Source organism: Centrocercus urophasianus, unplaced genomic scaffold (assembly GCF_019232065.1).
Source record: "Centrocercus urophasianus isolate 14NV4802_14NV808 unplaced genomic scaffold, USGS_Curo_1.0 seq_10, whole genome shotgun sequence".
NCBI classification, from domain to species: Eukaryota; Metazoa; Chordata; class Aves; order Galliformes; family Phasianidae; genus Centrocercus; species Centrocercus urophasianus.
Genome location: NW_024884142.1, coordinates 53,965,534 through 53,985,520, shown reverse-complemented (window position 1 = coordinate 53,985,520; position 19,987 = coordinate 53,965,534). Strand labels below are relative to the sequence as shown.

Genomic DNA, 19,987 nt, shown 5'->3' with positions numbered 1-19,987 from the left:
AAGGTCACTGTGAATTGTGGTATACAAATATGGTCAAGGAGCTGTTACCCGTTTTTCAAGGGTAAAAGACTCAGGATCAGGCTGTAGGCCAAGATGCAGCTGGAGGTCTTTTGGTGAGAGCTGAGAGCTTAAGGAAAAATGATGAAAGTTTTAAATGAGGTTTTCTACTTGATTGTCTCCCTAGGTGGGATGCTGAAACTCACTTTCTGGGTGGGAGTATGCCTGGTTTCATTTGTGGTATGTATATAGCACTGTGTATGTTCTCATCAAGCACCAGTGTTATCCTTCATGGCTTGGCCTTTCTTACTGATCCATGGCTACAGGTTTTTGGCAAGGCTTTGCAAATATGTATTGATCTCCTAGCCTAGGTTTGTTTATTTTTCAGAAATGTGATGAAGTTAAAAAGAAGGCTATGAAATCCAGGGCAAGAAAGCATGGAGTTTCCTAAAGAGGAAAGTAAAATAAAAAGTATCTCAGCAGCATAATACTGAAGGGTTTTTCTTGCTGTGTTGCAGAGCTTTTTTTTTTTTTTTCTTTTTTTTTCACTTTAAGTTGAATGAGGAGGAAAACAGTTTAATCCAGTACTAATTAATGCGCATTTCTCTGAGGTGGAATGATCTCTGTTCAGTCACACCTTCAGAGTGACTCAGGTGGATTAATCAATGATAATCTTTCTAATTAAAACTTCTGCTGAGAGAGTTAGAAGCTTTCAGCAGTGATCAGTGGTTTTTGTGTAACTAGTGAATTAAAGGTAAATAATATTAACATGGTGTTCGTTTTTACTTTTTTTTCCAGTTGATCATTCAAAGATTAGGAATGACTGATTGACTGCTTTGTGTTCAGTACATTTGCACATTTAGAATGGCTAGATTTTTCTCCTTTGTTTTTTTTTCTTCTGTGAGCAGGAGCAGCTTACCTGTTATTATATCTGATCTTCACTGTCACACTATTTGCTGATATTTATATTTGTTTACTCCTCTTTTATACAGCAGAAAGATAGAAGTGTACGTACAAAATTAATGGCAAACTCTGGTTCTAAAACCATAGTGCTTACTGTCTCACTGCAGGTTATTCTGTTTAAAAAAAAAAAAAAAAAAAATCAGCTGTGCCTACTTGTCTGTCCTTAACTAAATGGCAGATCCTTTTGCGTTGTATTTACCATGTTATGGCACTGCATTTTGGCATCTTTAGTATACTGAAGGATTGTACTGCTTTCTGAGGTGTGTTTGAGGTTTATGTGAGAATTATTTCCATATGGCAATTCTGTCTTTTGATTGCTTTCTTTTTGTTACCTTTCTCCATTTTTTGATGCATGGAAGATATTTTCATGTTGATTCCTTTAGAAGTGCTTTACCCAGACTAAAATTTTGATGAGAATAAGTGGTATTAAGAGGTTTGTTTTATGAAAGAGGTAAGAAGAGTGTTGTAAGATTGTTGATGTAATGTCTACTTCTCCCTAGCCTGCTATAAAAGTATATTTGAATGACTGAAGCTCTGAATGTGTGCAGCAACATGCTGCATTTTATTGGGAGCTTCCTCATATTAAGCGTTATTATTAAGGACTCTGCAAATATGGGGAAATGCTATCACAGAGCTGGCACAGAATTGCTGCAAAGTTTTTGCTGACAGTGGCAAACTTCTTTCAACATTTGGTGGACATTTTGAGGAGGGACATTAGGACCTCTCTGACAGTTAGCTCACTGGGAGTGTTGGGAACACTTCAGAAAAACTGGCCCTTCCTGGCCAGTAAGTTTTTTTTTTTTCAAGAAACAGGATGTAGACCTTAACAAGTTTCCGAGTGAAGCTTGACTGGAAGGGAGGTATTGTGTTACTTTCTCATAAGTTGACTCTTTCATTATCTTAAGTATTACACCATTTGCCTGCTATAAACATAGTACTCTCATTTCTTCCAGTTTTTACCCACATTGAAATGTTTTGGCTGTACATTTACAAACCTTGGATAAACGAGTTTTAGTATTGCGAGATCATCACCGCTGTAATTAGCATACAGCCAACTACATTTCTCCAATGCTAGGGCCAATGAAAATCCAGCAGAATCAGGTTTACACTGAGTACAGAGTTCAGCTCTACATTGCTGAAATTGTGTGCACACTGACACAAGTTTGTGTTTAGCTTCTCCTAGCTCTTGCATTACTCTCTATTCCTGCCAAAGCGTTAGTAAAGAAGTTCCATCTGTGAAGAGATGGCAATGGGTTAAGGCAGGAAAGGGAATATACCCAAGCAACTCTCTGCTGTGAGCTGAAACCTGGAAAGGAATAGAGCACTTCTAATTTCAGGAATTTTGGAAAGATTCATGTAGGTGAAAACAAGCTGCTGTTTACATCTTCTGAGTTTTAATTGCTGGTCAGGAGCTAGGTACCACAGTTAATGAAGAACTGTCTCTTTTGAGAAGCACCTGATGGGGAAGGAAAACACAGTATGGCAAAAGTACAGCGGTCATGTTAGCAACTCTATGAGCTTTGCAACAGAAGTCATCCATGCTGCATAGGTCAGCAATGTTGTTACCTGAAGTCCATCGCCATTTTGGTGTTGTGCGCTCTAAATGTTTGGTGTTGATAGCTATCTGCTCCTTCCCACAGCAGGGCAATTCTCTGTTTTGTAGAAGGAAATTTGCAAGTGGATTTTATGATAACAGTGGAGAAGAATATTACTTAAGCCTTATTACTCATGTTTCCTTTGGGTGTAACTTACAGCCTGATACTGCTCCTTATTTTACTGACCCATTGTTAATTTGTCCCTTTTGTATTGTGGCTTTGCTGCTTGTATTACTTGCTATTTTGTCTGCATTTTATTTTAGTGGGGCAGTCTTTGTTTTTCAGTGAAGTCATTTTGAGACTATTGCAAAGTAGGAACATGCTCTAATCCTACTAAATTGTCTTAGTAAAAGAAAACATGTAGTTCTATCTAGCTCTTTTTTTTTGCTTGACTGTTTAAATGCAAGAGCAACCACTAGTTCCTATTTTACATGTACTGCTTTAATTGAGAGTCTATTTTGTTATATGCTGATTCTATCACCTGGCTTGTCAGTGAAATCTGCCTTTTGAAGTAGGAAAAAATTCTTAGTTTTAGTTGTGCTGTAGTTTGTCAGTTAAAATGTTGTAAAAATAAGGATATTTGTTATGACAAGGTTCTGTGTGCCGTGAAGAAGCTCTTGAAAATCAGCCATGCCAATTTAAACATCACAGCAAGTATTGTAATACAGTCTGACAGTTTGCAGTATGAAGACAACAGAATTTGTAGAGCAAGAAGTTTTCCTTGCCAGCTTTGGGGAGCTCAGTTAGACACTATCTCCAGTGTAATCATATGGAACAAGTAGATAAGTGATATCTTCTGTCTTACTGTTTTCAAGTGGTGCGGATAGAAGAGCAGCAGGTTAGTCTGTATCTGTCTGCTCAAAAACAGAATGCTGTTCTCAGGAGCGTGGCTGGGCTGCTGCAAGCAACCTTGCATAGATCTTTGTAGCTAAAGCATGGCTATTTTATGAGGTCATGGCTGGGATTTGGTAGGCACTATTCACAGTCAGTGCCTCTGCTGTAGAAGGACTCCATGCTGATGATGGCTCCTTTGAAGCTTTCTTTCCTGGTCAAGTGGATTGGTTGGGGATAATGGAGTTATTGCAGCGCAGATCTCCTCCTTACAGCAAACCAGGATGGCTCAACAAATATTCCTCTGAGGCACATGTTGACATTTGTTGTGTTGCTGGTTTCTGAAGTTTTTTGCTGCTGCTCATGAGTGCTGAACTAATGTATCAGTTCGGTGAAGGTGCTTCTAGTTACTCTTCTTGGGTGAGTTGTCTGCGTGTGAGAGGTTTATGGTTTAGCTGGCAGTGGTTCAGAACTGAACTTATTTCTAATGTACCCTGGCATCCACATGTTAACAAAATGCTTTTTGTTTTTCAGATTGCCAGCAGTAAGAAAACAGCAAAAAATCTTCAGCTCATTGAGCAACAAGGGCAGTGTTTAGGAATACATCCCACCCTTGTGTTTTTGCTCCAGGATGCAGAGAGAAGGAAGGCATGCAGAGCACAAATAATTATGCAAGGTTGGTTTGTTTATATTTTGTTGGTTTGCTTATTTTTGAATGAATAAACTGGATTATGAGAGTTATAGGCCAAGGTCTAGATACAGCCAGGTTAAATTCTGGGTTAGTCCCTGAGACTTAGATTTCATATTGGCTGGGTGCCTTTGAGGGTTTAGAGTCAACAAGTATTGAACACTAGTACTGAGGAGGGAAAATGGAGGTCATCCGAGCTGGGTTTTTTTTCAAGGCACTGATTCAATTCTTAATGACTTTGACTTTGAAATTGGCTATATTTACAAAACTTCTGTACAGACAAGAGTTCAAATCTGTAAATAGCATAGATGCAGTTTTCTGAAGGAGGGAAGGGGAAGGGTTTAGGCTTTTTCCTGCTCTGCTATTTAGAGTGTTATGATGTGGAAAATGCTTGTCTATTAGATGAGATGGAGTGGATGAGCAGTTTCTGGTGCAGTCTATGTTGTTCCAGAATTAGAAAATTGCCGTCAAAGAGAGACCCTATTTCTGATATCTCTCTCCTCAAAGCATAGAGCAGTGTTTTAGTTCTGCTAATTATCAGATGTCTTTCTGCCCTACTCACAGATCTTATGCATGGCATATGAGAGAGACTTGGTCTGGGTTTTGGTGTGGGTTTGAAAGACATGGTGCAACAGTGCTTAGGTTTCCTTCACTCCCTTTGATTTGAAGCAAAGGGGTTGTCATAAGTGTAATTTAACACTAATCATAGTGTTTTATGAAATAGTGATGGGAGAACGTTTATTTAACTTTTCTATATTTTGAATTCCTTAGTATTGTTTGCTATTATCACTTAGAAAAAAGTGTTTCCTCACTATCATACTATGTATAATGCTGTGTACACTACTAATTAACACAGAACATAGGTGTGTTTGAGCTTTAAAGCAATAGCCAACTGCATAGCCCTAATAACGTCACCCTTTGAGAAGTTCAGGCCTGTAGGCATTTCTGCACATTACAAAGTCATAGAAAGCAGGGCTGAATATGATGCATCTAGTTCATCTTCATTCCCCAGGAGTTTGTGTAACACCATCTTCAGCACATCCACTGACAAAAAAAGGGTGCAGTGTTGGAGGGATTGTGACCCTTCCTGTGCTGCAACAGGATTGCTTTTCTCTCCTGACAAACTGTTGTAAGAAAAATTGATGCTGAATAAGCAAGTGAACTCCAAGTTGCAGGTTTCTCTGTGACTGATGTGCAGGTGACTCTTAGCACTGATTATTATACGATATTCAAACATTTAAAAGAAAATATGTTGTTTATTTTGTAACTAATCATTTTTAAAATCAGTTTGTGTTGGAGCTTTGTTACAGTTTTAAATGACTTAAGAGTCCTGCAACTTGAAAGGAACTTCGGGCACCCATGCCACTGAAGAAAATATGCATGAGCTCTACTTTTTTTGTTGTTTGATTTGTAAATTATTTAACTTAATCTTTTGTAAAAGAGGTTATTTTTAATACTAGCTCATAAGTTCAGGAAATATTATTGAATCAGGATGGATTTGCAAGAGCAATGAATATTTTGAACATGACTACAACAGTCTTGAAGCTCTTCTGAATTTTTAAGACTTCCCTACTCAAAAAAATAAAGCAGTATAAACAACTGCAGAACTGCCAGATTCACATTGACTTTAAAAAAAGGACAGCTGTGATACTATGCCATTGTGATTAATGTAACCAATGTATTGTTCCAGTGTATTGTGCCATGCTTTGCTGCCTCAGGTTACAAGTGTCACTGAGACTGTACACTGCAGCATTCATGAAAAGTCATAATTCACCATGGAAGTCTTCTGGAGGTTCTTTCTAAAATAAACAAACAACAGCAAAAGAAAAAGATTTTATTTTTGTTTGATCCTGATTCTAAAGTTTACCAAGACTAGAGGCTTGCTGGGAGATCGGGTGCCACAACCATGTGATCCTGTTGATTCTTTTTGCCATGTTTCAGTGCCATGATGTAGATGCACTGTTTGTTGCCTTGCAAATTCTTCAGGTTTCTTAACAGAATTGTTAATTTCATTTTGCCTGTGATCATCTGCAGCTTTCCAAATGGCAGAGAAAGCCTAGAGCAAGTTTGTCAGTAGCATAAGGTGAATTTAAGAACCATGTGAAGACATAGAAGAGAAAATTACGGCATACATTTCCTAATGATAAAGATACCAAAAGCATCCTAAAATTACAAAGCAATGTAATGCATTAAAGCGTTAATTTGCATTTTGGTTAAGGCGTAGCTGCGTTTTTGGACTATCCCTTTAATTCTGCAGTGTTAATTACCTACTGACCAGTTCCTAGGGTAGAAGCAGCAGGAGCAGTGCCTGCAGCAGTTTCCTGACGTAGTGGTTTCTATCAGACAGAACAGTGGGACTCCTAAGGTTGCTTTGTAACGTGGGGTCTACAGCTGTAGGCCAGCAGACTGACTTGCACAGGAATCTAATTAAAAAAATCAAAGGTAACGAGGAAAGCTCACAAGTGCCATATGTTCTTCTTTACAACCTGAAATGACTCAGCGAATCACAGTAAAAAGTTTCATTCTTTCTGCATTGTAGCTGAATTTTGCTACAGAAGACACCTGGTACAAGAGAGGTTATTCAGGCTCTTGATAGTATTAATAACCGTTTGAACTTTGTCAGTTATTCCATCAAAGAATGTTCTGGAGATAGAAGTGATTTAAAACCTGGTCTCATGAGGAAAGGTCTGCCTCTCCACTCCCTGTGAGGAGCTGCAACCACCTTGAGGGCTCCCCTCAGCTCCTCTGCTCTGGGCTGAAGAAACTCAGGGACCTCCTCATATGCTTTGCCCTCCAGACCCTTCACCATCTTTGTAGCCCTCCTTTGGATGCTCTCTATATAACTTTGTCCTTAGTTGACACCAGCTTCAAAGTTGCTTTGGAAAGTGATGTGTTCTGTGGTACAAGGTGTAGGAGACCTGAGTTAGGCTGAGAGACGATTACAAGAGAGATACAAGCATGCTAGGGGTGCTAGGAATGAAGTACCTTGCTGTATGTTTGTTTTCACACTGGATCTTCAGTGGTGGTTTAGCCTGAGGACGATGGACACCTGCTTTTCCAGAGGAGTTTCTTTTGAAGCGAAGCTGATGTCTAATTGAGATAAGTAGATCACTGTGTGCTTACTGTAGAAGCTGTTTAATTATTTCCCAACATTGCTGGCATATGCAGTAAGATATGCAGTAAGACTCAGATGTTTGATTAAGATACAATCATAACTCCATCTGTAGACTCTTGTAACAAATTGTTCATAGGTTGAAGTAATTAAAAGCAAGGCTTGATTCTTTATCTCCTCTCCAAGTGAAAGTCTTAATTGTATGGTTGATTAGTTGAGGAAATGACAAACAGAAATCTGCAGATCCATGTCCCCATGTCCCCCTCCAAGCACACTGATTTGCAGATTTGTCATGGAATGATCAAGGAAACTAATCAAAGGTGAGGGGAGGATATGCACCAGTGCTTGGTGGAAGCCATGAAACAGAGCAGTCTTAACTCTTTTAGCAATATATAATATCAGAAGCAACAGAGTATGTTTACAGTTAATGTGAAGAAAGGCATGGATCTAGCAGAAAGAAACTTTCTGGCTTTTTTGGGCAAGCCCTTGTGACTAAAGTTGAATTGTAGTTTAAAAAAATCCAGTAGGTTCAAAATAGGCAGGAAGAAGCAGAAGAAAGGTGCAGTCTACTGATGAAGCTTTGTGGCCTGCTGGTTAGGTCTGTATTCAGGAGATAATTTCTGATCTGACAGACAACTGTGAAGAAACTCAGAAGTATGTTACTGATTGCCTAAAAAAATAGAAATAAATCAATCTGTGTATTTTTTTTTTTTTTTTTTTTTTTTACAATGTAAACCTGAAAGGGAATCTAAAGGCCCTGAGGACTTGAAATATTGTTTATATCTCCAAAGTAGGCTCGCTATGCTTATTACCTATAGTTATTTTCTAGATGTACATGAATTTACCAGTTTCCTCTGTGTTTTCAGCCGTGGCTCATTCGTCCACTGCCACACAGCTTGACTGTGCTGTCAGCAGAGGCCATCAGCATTATGAAAGAGGACACTGAAAAGTTAGGTGTGCCTAACAGTGTTTAATGATGCCACCCTCCAGCAACAGAGCAGTTCTCCCTGCTGCATACATTCAGTTTGACACTCATATCCTGGTCCTGCTGGCAAGATGAGATGGAAGGTGCCACTTTGGCCCTATGGAGCTGTTGCAAGCATGCCATGGGGTGCTTCTGGACATCAACCAACAGCTCAGCCTGTGCTTGCTTCTGCTTTGCATTCACTGAAAAGTAGCTTGCTTATTAGAGAATCCTCATGCAGAATGGCTCCTTCCTCTTTTGCTGTTATGTGTGGTGGCAGGGAGGTGGTGTGGGTAGCGTGATTGGTACTTCACAGCAGCTTTTCCTGGTTGGTATGACAGGACTTTGACCACAAGCAATGATGCTGTCTGCCTAAATATAAGAGCAGGAAGAGTATTTGACTGTTGATATTTCTCTGGGATTCATTCTGACTGAGCTGACGGTCAGTCAGGGTAGGTGGTTATTCTCCCACCTGAACCTTAGTACTGTAATCAAGAAGATATGAAAATCCCTGACTGAAATACTGACAGCTGCTTCTGTCAGTCTGCTCCCAGAAAAATGTACTCTCCTTATGAAAGTAATTTCTCACTTCTGCTCTCTTTTTCTGACATCCTGCAAAACCTTACTGTGTAATACCACTGAATCTACACATATTTATCAGAAGTCATCTTTTTTTTTTTTTTTTCCTTCTTAAATTCATCAGAACTTTCCTACATCACTTTCCAAAAACCTGGAGATACTATTTTTCTTATGAGTAGCATGAACTGCCAGCAGTAGCCTTCTGTTTGCTGAAGGGTTACAGCCTTATGTATATCTTTGTGTTCACTGCAGAAGAACCACAGCAGAGCACAGTCACATCCAAGCCTGTCTCTTTCAATATAGTGGCTCAGATAATGGATGTGTGGGAGCTCTGAAGAGCCCACTTCAGGAGAAGAGCAGTGGCAGGAGGAGTTTAAAGGAAACTTTAAGGTTTCTCCATTAATTTCTGCTCTGTGTTGAAAATAGAGGAAAACCTTTTGAAGGTTTTCTCTATATGATGCGTTAAAATGTATTGAAATATTTGTTTCCAGGTGGCAACATGAGATTTTCAATTTGGGAAGTGCGTGGATCATAGGCATGGTGGCTACAGCCCTGGAGTTGCAAGACTTACATCTTCTGTCTGTACTCTGACTGACAGTGCTTGGGGTCTTTTTATTGCACATTTTTTCAGGACTGGACAAAGAAGGGAACTGGATTCCATTTCCTACATCCCATAGGTTTTGGAGAATGTGAGAGTTCCTGGAAAATTTCCCTAAAGAAAACATTTCACAAAATGTGTCTGTGAAATGTTGAGATTTTGACCAACTCCAGATGAAAATACTATGCCATTCCTATTTAGGAAGTTTCACCTTTGTCCTAGAGTCCACCCAAAACCTCTCTTTCAGTAGCCTTGAGAGCCTTGGTGTTGACCACATGATCTCTATTACCTGGCAGTGGGAAGATGCTCGTGTAAGGTGATGTTACTTGGTCCTGTTTTCTCCCTGCTGGACAACTATCCAGAACCTACCATTTTGTTCTTGTTCAATTCAGTCACAGAAACATCTAGGTGAGATTCTGTGTTATTACTGTGTGTAGTCCATTACTAGTCTTGCAAATAAGAATCAGTTCAGAAGATTGGAGTTTATGATGTGCAAAAGCACATCTACATCTTCATATGAATTTACATGTAGAACTAGTTTCTTAAAAACTATGTTATACATTCATACTGGAGAATGACATACTTCAAAATCACTAATTGTATAATACAGGATAATGTTAGGTAGGATAGTAAAATGATTTTGGAAATATAGGACACAGGAAAAAGAAATGAAGAACAGTGAATATTTGAGTATCCTCCCTTCAAAACATACTGAATAGTTCTTGTCCACATTTTCTTGTCTTGCACAATGTTTAAGGTCTCACAAAAGCATTGTGGGCAATATAAAAGTTTAATTTGGATTTTCTTTTCTTAGATGTTTGAATTTTTAAGAAAATATCGCATTTACTTTTTACTTGACTGGGTGGGTAAATGTAGCCTCAGCTAATTTATTTAGGTATTGTGTGAAAGCTCTGCTTTACATGCATGGACACAGTTGCTATCTAGGTTCACGTAAGTGGTTAGTTTGTAAATAAGTAACAATTCTTGTCAGAATCTATTATCTTATGACAAACATTTGGCCCTTAGGTATATTTCCTCCCTTTGGGCCTCCCAAGCCATTTGATTTCCAGAAGTGTTCTTCCTTTGAAGTTTCTGAAGTACATCTGAGGAGGTGACAGTATAATTGCAAAACACCCTTTCATTTGTGACCAGAACAGATTTTGAATAGAAAACAAATGTTGCCACCCATTGTCCTGTATCTCTGATATGGTATCCTGCACACCAATTGCTAGTGAACTAGCCTTAAAAACAAATAAATAAAATTTAAAAAAAGGATATGCAGTGCTCCAGATTGTCACTGCGTGAGTCACCACAAAACTAAGCTTTAATGTTGTAGATCTCTTCCTGCATTATTAAAATACAGGTTTGTAAGATTTATTGTATTTGGTTTTGCTGGTAATTGAAAAATGAAAAGGATAGGGCATGATCCAAAACTGTTGTAATGTAAGATAGATCAGCTATTTATGCACTGAACCTTCAGCTTGCTGGTGTATTAGAGGGAGGGGCAGAAATTGCATGGAAGATCAAAGCCATCAGAAGCAGTGATTAAAGCAAACTTATTTATTATTTTTAGATTTATATTTCAAAGTTTCTTCTTTGCCCTTTTCTGCTTTATGAGTTGGCACAATGGATGAAATTATGTCCCTATTGAAGTCAATGGGAAATTTGTAATGTTTTAAGATGGCTTGATTATTTACACAGCATGTGTGTACTTCATGATTCCATAGTTCCTAGGTAACAGTACTAGGCATCTTTTTCATTTACCTGAAGAAAGTAATATATATTTTTATAGCACATGAAGTTTCACTTGAAGGAAGGTTGTGATGAGGAGGGGTTTTGGCCTCTTCTCCCAGGCAACAAACAGGACCCGAGGAAATGGCCACAAGTTGGGCCAGAGGAGATTTAGGTTAGACATGAGGAGAAACTTTTTCTCTTAGAGAGCGGTCAGGCACTGGAAAGGCTGCCCAGGGAGATGGTGGAGTTGCCGTCCCTGGCAGTGTTCAGGAGGCGCCTGGATGAGGAGCTGTGTGATATGGTGTAGTGCTTGTGGTAGCAATGATAAAGGGAGGGCAGTTGGACTAGATGATCTTGCAGGTCGTTTCCAACCTTGTGATTCTATGATTCACCTACTCACAGTGAATTTTCTACTGATTTTCTCAAAACTTGTTATTATTTTTAAAATCTATAGGAAAATGAGCTTGTACTGGCAGGCATTCTTTTTTCTGAAGGCAAAAAATCACAGTATGTTTTTTAGTGAAAGTATTTCATTCTCCCCACCCAACTCGTACTGCCTTGAAAAAACAAACAAACCAAAAAACAAACAACCAAAAAAACCCCAACAAGCCTGTTTCATTTTACCTGGTATTTCTTTGTACTCCTGTTATTAGAAATTTGCTAGAACTATTTTTAAGAATAGATTTTTACACAAATGCAGTTTCACTACTGTGTTTGTTTGCTACTAAGCTGAAGTTACACTCACTAGCTGTGTTATCTTCATAGTAAAATTAAGGAATGGACAAAAAGTAAAAGCCAAAAGCATCATATCAACAACAAATCAAAACCAAATACACATGCACAAAAAAATAAATAAGCAAACCAAAAACCCTAGTTATGGAATGACATAGGTGTTCTCTTGATCAGTGTCTTGAAACAGCTCTTCTAATGCTTCTAGTGGGTAAGGCAGAAAATTGCAAGCAATTGTCACCTTTACATCTATATCAGTGTAATCTACTTAATACCTATGTGGTATTCAAAATCTTATAACATAGTTGAACTCTTTTCCTGCAAGTGGTAGTGTAAGGATACCTTACAGTGATTTTTAGAGCAGAGCACTAATGTCATATATGTTTTAATATATTTTGTAAATGTTTTCTATATCTGTATATGTGACACATATTCCAATTTCCATTAAAGGATTATGAATGAATGGTAGAATATTGAGCGCTAATGAAGTAGTAGGCTGAGATTTTTCTTCATTTTCTGACTATTTTTAACTGGTGAAATTTGGTTAGATAAAATGCAAAACTCCACCGTGCATTAATTTGAACCCTTCTAAGCTATGTTCTAGTATTCTCCAATAAAAATCTGTGCTAAAATGTTACCGAATTCATCTGGCTTCCAGAATATGGTCTTCTGTCGTAGATTGGAAAACCTGACTGAAACCTGACTGCTTCTTTGCATTTACTGCTATCGTGTCATAACCTGAATATGGAATGTTTTTCCTGAATTGTCCCCTGCCTCACAGCAGAGTCTCATGGGCACCAGTGAAGGCTGCAGCAGAAAGACTCATCAAATGGGGTGATACTGATATTGGCTGGGGGTGGTTCATGGGGAAGATGGCATGAGGATTACTGTGATTTTTAACTTTTTTTTTCTTATTTCTTTTTTTCTCCATGCTACCTGAGCGCTCACCACACATTAATCTTCAGTTTTCTTGCTTTCACAGCCCCTGCACATCCCTGTCATTCATCTGTAGCCACTGTAGGTGAACCGTGACAATATTAAGTGGTTAACACCTACAGTAAATATTTTCAGGTAGCTAATTTCTTATTGTCTTCTTCATCCTTCTCTCAGGACACAGAAACCGTGCTGGGAGTGGGAAGTGTTTTTGGTGTTTGCTCATTCCTTGTGTCAGAGGCATCTGGGTTCTTTCAGGAGCCCAGCAGATTGCTGTGCTAGAGGTTTAGGAAATGATTGTAAGATGTCTGTGTTGTTTTATTTCCTGTGTGTCATTTCCTGTGATATTTCTACAGAATAGCCATTTCTGTTACACATTCATAAATCACCTACACCATAATGCTGCCATGGAAAATGAAGTAACACGTTACACACACTTGTACACAATTAGAAAATAGTGCTGTCTGCTCATGCTATTAAATATATTTAATATGAGGTAGATTTCTCTAAAACCAGGAGCGAATTCTTGTGGGAGTAACAAAATAACAAATTTATGGATATTTGCATCTAATTTTCTGATAAGTCTAAATGCATTTCTGTCTTCTGAAATGCTTTGGAACAGATTGACTTTTTAGCTAATGCGTATATCCTCTAGATTTAATAGAGTGCAATTTCTTTACTGCTGTTTTTGTACTGCCTGGAATATTTTTCATTTCTTCTTAAAATAATGTGAGTTTAGATCAAAGTATTAGCAAATAGCACGGGACTGGCTGTGTACCCAGAATCTCAGAATCAGTATTTATCCAGACTATATATAGCCCATTGATTAAAGTGGTTTCAGGTTTTGTGCAAGTCAAGAGCTCTTTATGTGCATTGGAATAAAAGCCATAGCGTTTAACAAAGTTTTGATTATTCACAGAAGTTGGAAGTGAACAGATAGTTATTTCTAAGGCTTTTGTAGAACTTAAACCTAGAATTTATAGTAAAACCTAGATGGTGAATTTCCTAAATTCCTTGGGGAAAAGCAGAGAATTAAGTTGGTGTGTTTTTGTTGTTGTTGCTGTTGTTTGTTTATAGAATTAGTGTATTGTATGTCGTAGGGCCACAAGTCATCACTGTGATCATCTAGTTTGATTTCCTGAATAACACAGATCACACGACTGAAGTTTCCCCTTACCTTCCCTGATCCCCCCCTCCCCCCCAAAGGAAACATTAGTGCACATATTTTTCTTTAAACACAAAAGAAACAAAACAAAGCAAAAATCCAAAGAACAGAAAAGACAAGAAATAAAAATAGGCCACATTTCATGGTAGATTGCTTAGCATGATTACAGTATTTCTGTAGCTCCCACTAAAATTATTCTATCTTTACTGCTGTTTGCTACTAGAGACAGATTCTCCTGAATGTCCAGATCCCCTTTCAGTGTCCTTGTGGGAAATGGTGAAATAAACCTTAGGTGTTGCAGATACTTGTTTTCTGTATGCATTTGGCCAGACAATGCACAAGTGGAATAGTTGAATGCTGAATTAAGTATGCAGCCTGTGGGAAGAGTTGCAGCAGTATGGCTTGGAGCTACGCAATACCTATCCTTGCCCTGGCTGCTGCTGTGCCTGGAGGGGCTCAGAGTGTCCATCTCTTCTCTCTGGCTCTCCCCCTCTCCCCCAGCACACTTAGGGACAACGGTACCACTTCAGCACAGCGCTTCTGGATTTGTAAGTGAAAAACCCTGTTCATTGTGGTAATACACCCTTTGTAGTTTCCTAGATATTCTTTGCCAGGCAGTAGCAGGTGGCATTCAGCAGTAAATGGCTCCAATTTTTTTAGCTAGTTGTGATGGTGTAAAATTGTGATAAAGTCTTGGCACCTCTAAACACAGCGGGGATTTTACCATCAATAAGATCTGGGTCAACTTTCATCCGCTGTTGCTTTTTTGTTTCTCCCTCTGTCCTTGGTAACTTAGAAGACTTACACTCCTGGGACTGAGTTCATAAACCTGATTGTGTTACTGACAGTTGCCTCCTGTACTAAAGTTATGTTTATTAGCAGTCCTGTTCAGAGTCTTGCCTTTAACTAGTCAAAATTTTGTGACATTCTGAAGTACAGGTTTTATTACTCAAAGGATTTGGAAACCTCGATTAGAAAGTTACCACCTTTGACTAGACTCAGAGAAAAATAGTGCTAGCTCCTTCTTAGCTAAAACATTGCAAAATATTCTGTATTTGTATGTCCTGCAGAATGCTGTCTTTGCCCTGAAGATCAATTTTCATTAGAAAAAGTAATGACTGTACTGTCAGCTAGTGGATGGTTTTTCCCAAACACTTCTACAAAATGCATGTGGAAAGTTTATACTATGATTTTCCCCTGAACATAGTCTAAATCTCAAGGAGTTATTTGAAAGTAAATATACTATTAAAAAAAATTCAAAGCCATTAGCTGCAAGCCCTGCATTATTTATTTTGAAATGATTGCTTTTGCCTGTTTCCTTTAAAAAATGGATCCAACTTGCTGACACTTGCAACAAATGTTTTTTGTTTCATTTTGGCATGGTAGGTTACTCGAGACTTTTAGCACCATTATAAGGTATAATACGTCATTTCCCTTCCACGTTGCTTTTTTTTTTTTTTTTTTTTTTTTTTTTGCTAATTGGTTTTTTTTTTAAACCTTCCTTTGTTAATTTATTTTTGTTTTTCTTTTTTTTTTTTTTAAAAAAAGTATATATTCTGTTTTTGTTTTAGAGAACTACATTGTTTGGTTATTTAAAAGTTTCCAACAATATTGATGAAAGAATTATTTAGAACATTTGATAAATCCAATTGCTTAAAAGTTTATGTTTAAAAAGTTGCCAACTCCTATTATTTTGTGCCTGTATCTTTTTAGCTGTAGCATCATTCCTATTCCCTTTGTGCACAATTCCAAAAAAGAAAAGGAAAAAAAAACAACCATAAAAAACACAAAAAGTTACATTTTGCATGGGAAGAACAGCTGTACATTCATTTTCATTTATTTAGGGACATTATTTACAAAACTGCTTTCAAACTTTGTCACTTTTTTTCTACATACAAACATTGTGATGTTTGATTTTGTGACTTATTTGTAGGGTGTGCTTTTCAGATAAATGGGAAATTGACTTAATTTTGTTGTTAATTACACCAGTGTAATAGAGAAAGGATGGAGTTGTTGTTTTGCTGATAAAGATCAAGAACATGTTCAGAGGCGTGTTTTGCTTAAATTCAGTAACATAACATGTAGGTATGGAATTGGACACTGCTAGATGGAAAGTGGAAGATCGTGGCTAGATGTCATTTACAAATTCTTACAGTACCTTCACTTGTTTAATTGGATGTGAATGCTTGCAAAGCTGCACCAAACCCCTGCAAATTAAAATTTCTTCCTTTGAGGGATTTCCCTCCCATTTGAAATGGAGATGGGTCTGCTAGCATGATCTTCTTGAGCTCCTGCTTGAGAAAGCATTTGGAGTTTCGTTCAGACACCAGAGCATTTTGAGAAGTACCACTTGGTGTGCGATGCAGTGGCGAGTAGTAGTGGCTGAGGTCATGATGCAACTCTGCTGAATGGGTAGGTGGGAGAGGGGGGTCCTACAGGGGGTCCCCACAAAGGCTGATGGGCAGCTCTGCTTCCTCTGTACTGCAGCTTCATGGGGATGTCTGTTGCCTCTGTGGCTGCATGCACCTTCAAGGGGGATGGAACAAGACTGCTCTTGTCTATTTCCAGAGGGGAAAAAAAAAGGCAAACCTGCTTGAGTGTCACTGTGTGTTATGCTTGGAAGGGAGAGGGAGGCAGTTAGCTACAGATAACCTAAAGTTGCAGGGAAACTATTCTTCATCTAATGTCTGCTCTGAGTGTCAGTGCTCTTTGTAATAGATAGTTCATGTTGACTGCTTCATTTTTCTTTCTTTAATAAACTGTTACAGTGAAAGAAAAAATAGTTGTTGGAAGATTATCCAAAGCTGTTTTTCAGGCCTTGGCACAGAGGGAATAAAGGAAAGTAACAGAAGCTGATCCTGCTAGTCTGGGTGGGCAGAAGAACTTGAAGTCCAAGGATGCGAGTGGGAGAAAGCCTACACAAAACCCAGGATGACAGCATGGCCCATCTGGCTGTTTCCAGGCATCAGCTGGGATGTTCTCTCCTGCTAGGCAAGGTTTATAGAACATAGCTGTGGCAAAAAATGTTATGTGTTCCCTAATGACCTGGTCATGAAAGCCAACTGGTGCTACAAGATGAACGTGTGGGGGGAGCTGGGTGGTTGGAATGTTGGAGACATACAGTTGTGCCACGAGTGCAATTTGTCATGTTGCTGTACAAAATACAAGAAAATACAAGAGGAATGGGAAGAGAAAGTGATGGAAAAGAATGGCTAAAAAAGAAATTGAGGAATCGCAGGAAAGAAAGTCTAAAAATAGTGTCGTTTGTTTGGTCTCAACAAGTAAGAGTAAGGAGCTACTGTGAAGAGTGAGATGAAGCTCGCATGCAATTTGGACAGCTCAATGTCACCCCCACATTTCTCAGGTTGTCATGTACCTGAATGACCTGGTGGGGCAATATCTGTGAGAGTGGTTTATGATGTCTGCACGTGCAGGTGTTTCTTATCTTTGTGAAAGTGGAGGAGTTATTTCAAGACAGACAGGGTTTTGCTTTGCTTTTTTTAATTGCTGCAAGATTTGTAACTTTTCTCAAAAGAGGAAAGGCTAATTGGCAGGAAAAGCAGCAGTTGGAAAATGAAAAAAAAACAAAAAACACAACAACCAAACAACACAACTCTATAACTTGTTCTTCCATAGTGAGAGAGCAGGAATGCATGTGATTTAGACATAACATTACTCAGAAAGGGGAAACTAATGCCGTCTCTGCTATCTCTTGCATTTTCACAGCCTCCAAGAGGCCTGTGTCATTACTTTACCCACATCAGGAACACAGGTCACAGCTGATTTTACAAATCTAGCCAGGATCAGAGGAGCTGAATCCTCCTCAGACCGCATGCAGGAACTCAGTGCAAGTCCACCCTGCTCCTCAGCCAGGCGTAGGCTTCTGGAGCACACGTGAGTCATCCCTAGGTAGGAGCAATTAGGGACCTTTGCATGCTGATCTCATGGCATCTAGATAGAGACTGGCTTCTCTGCCCATTGTTTGTGCCTTACCGTGGTTTCAGGAAACCTTGCAATGTTAATGTTGTCAAGTTCTTGGACGGTGCTGTTTCTGTCACTCTGGGAGCCATTGTTCTGGTGTGTGAAGTGCTGGAAAGCATTTGTCTGACACAGATATGGCATGCAAATGCTTTGTGCTAATACTGTTGCTTTTTTTTTTTTCTTTCATTTTTTTAAAAAAAGGGTGTACTTTTTTATTACTTTTTAGTTTTGCAATCTATCATCCTGTGCTTTTTATTAAGTACTGCCTTCTTGGAAGTTATTCTCAGCAGTGGTACAATTATCAACATTCACAGTTGATAGCAAAAACCTTTCAGCAACATTCCTGTAGAGCTGTGAATCACACCTCTGTTGAGATGCCTCTTGATAGACTGTGTGAACAAAAATACTTAGAGATATTGAAGTTTATAATTCATCTCTGATTTGCAGAATATGCTACATCTGTTGAGCAGTGATGCTAATATAGAGGAGATCACATGCTGTATTTACAAAGAAATAATCCTGCCCGTTAATGGGGCTGGCCTCGTTAGACCTGCTTTTTAATTGAAGAGTCCTTAACAGCTCCTCCCTGATAGGTTAAATAACATTCTTTTCAGTTTGGAGTTGGCTAAGTGAAAGATAATCAGAGGCACAAACCAATTTTGGATTAACTTGTTAACTTAAAGCTGGGAATAGTTGCCAGCATAGACAGTCTTTTGAGCCAGCCTTTATAGTTTTTTATGTATGTTTTAAATTTTTGTAACTATAGTTTATCAATACTCATTACTTACAGTAAAATTTATGTAAACCCAGAATTTAGGTACTTCTTGTAGCACACTGCAAGGCCTAACATTTTCTTATTTGTTGGTACAGAACTAGTTGTGTTGAAAGGCAGTCTTTCTGTTATCTGTTGTTGCTGGGTACTTGAGTGAATGTGCAGGAACTGAATGTTTCTTTCCAATTATTTTGAAACATTGACAAGGACATTATGATTCTGAATAGATGCTGTTGCTTTTGTGGTTTTCTTCTGCGAAATAGTTACCCAGGCAATGGCTCTAGCTCTTGTGGAGCATACCCATCTGCATCTCCCTCCCTCAGAAGGTTCTAGAGGTGGGTTAAATGAGGTGATTACAGTGCTTGGAGGAGCAGAGTCCAAATACAAATACATCTCACAAGGAGAGTGATGCTGTTGCCTCTTGGCTTAAAGTGCAAGGAGCATACTCTCATCTCTGGCTTTTTCTTATTCTTCTCTTTCTTCTCATGTATGTTGGCAAAGGCATTTATTTTAGCAAGTCTTGTGTTTTCAGGCAAGGAGCCCTATTCCCCTGCCTGCATACATACCCCAAAGTCAGCTTCAAGTAGCAGACTCTTCTACCTCTGCTTATGGAGCAAAACCTGAGGCATTTTCTGTTCTTGTATAAAGATGGACTAGTAAACATGAACACTTTTTCTGAGATAAAACTGTGAAAAAGGTTGTCGCTGTTTCTCGGGAGATTTCAAAGGTCTGAGTTGTCTCTGTAGGGTGGGAAGGGAGAACAACTCTTAATGTTTTGTTTATTAAAAGAGGAATAAGTCATCAGGTGTTATTCTCGGAAGATCTGTCTGAGACCTAACATGCAGAGTGTCAATTATGGTGAAAATAGCAATTTCCATCTTGGCACAGAACACACTGTTTTCTTGTATAGATCATTTGTACTTTACAGCTGTTTCTCCTGCTCGACACCATGCAAAACAATGCTGTTTTGTTTCCATGCTTTCTTCTCTCTTAGTCAAATGTTGGTGTTTAAAGCTTTGATTAGTTAAAGCACTCAGAAAAATTAACTGAAGTAGAGTCTGCCTTTTTCAATGGCAAAACAAAACATGAGGTTCGAGAAACCAGTATTTATCTTGCTCACAAATGAATGCTCAGATGATGCTTCATATGTTATTATTGTTTTCTTTCCTTTTTAGTGCTTTTAGGTGCATCAAATGCCTTAATATGCAGCAGGCATCATCAGAAGCCAGCCTGACTTGCAGGCTGCTTATGACATCGTTTGCGTATTCTTAATGACTTTTTACGAGATTGGCTGAGTAATTTCAGCAGAAAGTTTCCAGCAGATTGAGGATTGTTTTTAGACACGT

At 38.6% G+C, this 19,987-nt stretch overlaps 1 protein-coding gene across 4 annotated transcripts in view; it reads left to right on the top strand.

The window, feature by feature from the left end:
• The window catches only part of TIAM2 (TIAM Rac1 associated GEF 2), a 169,082-nt gene that overhangs the window by 29,010 nt on the left and 120,085 nt on the right, over positions 1 to 19,987 (top strand). For all 4 annotated transcript variants that reach the window (XM_042825794.1, XM_042825807.1, XM_042825801.1 and 1 more), the window contains exon 2: positions 3,921 to 4,062. The gene's annotated coding sequence lies outside the window, so the exon portion shown is untranslated. The remainder of the gene's footprint in view (positions 1 to 3,920; positions 4,063 to 19,987) is intronic.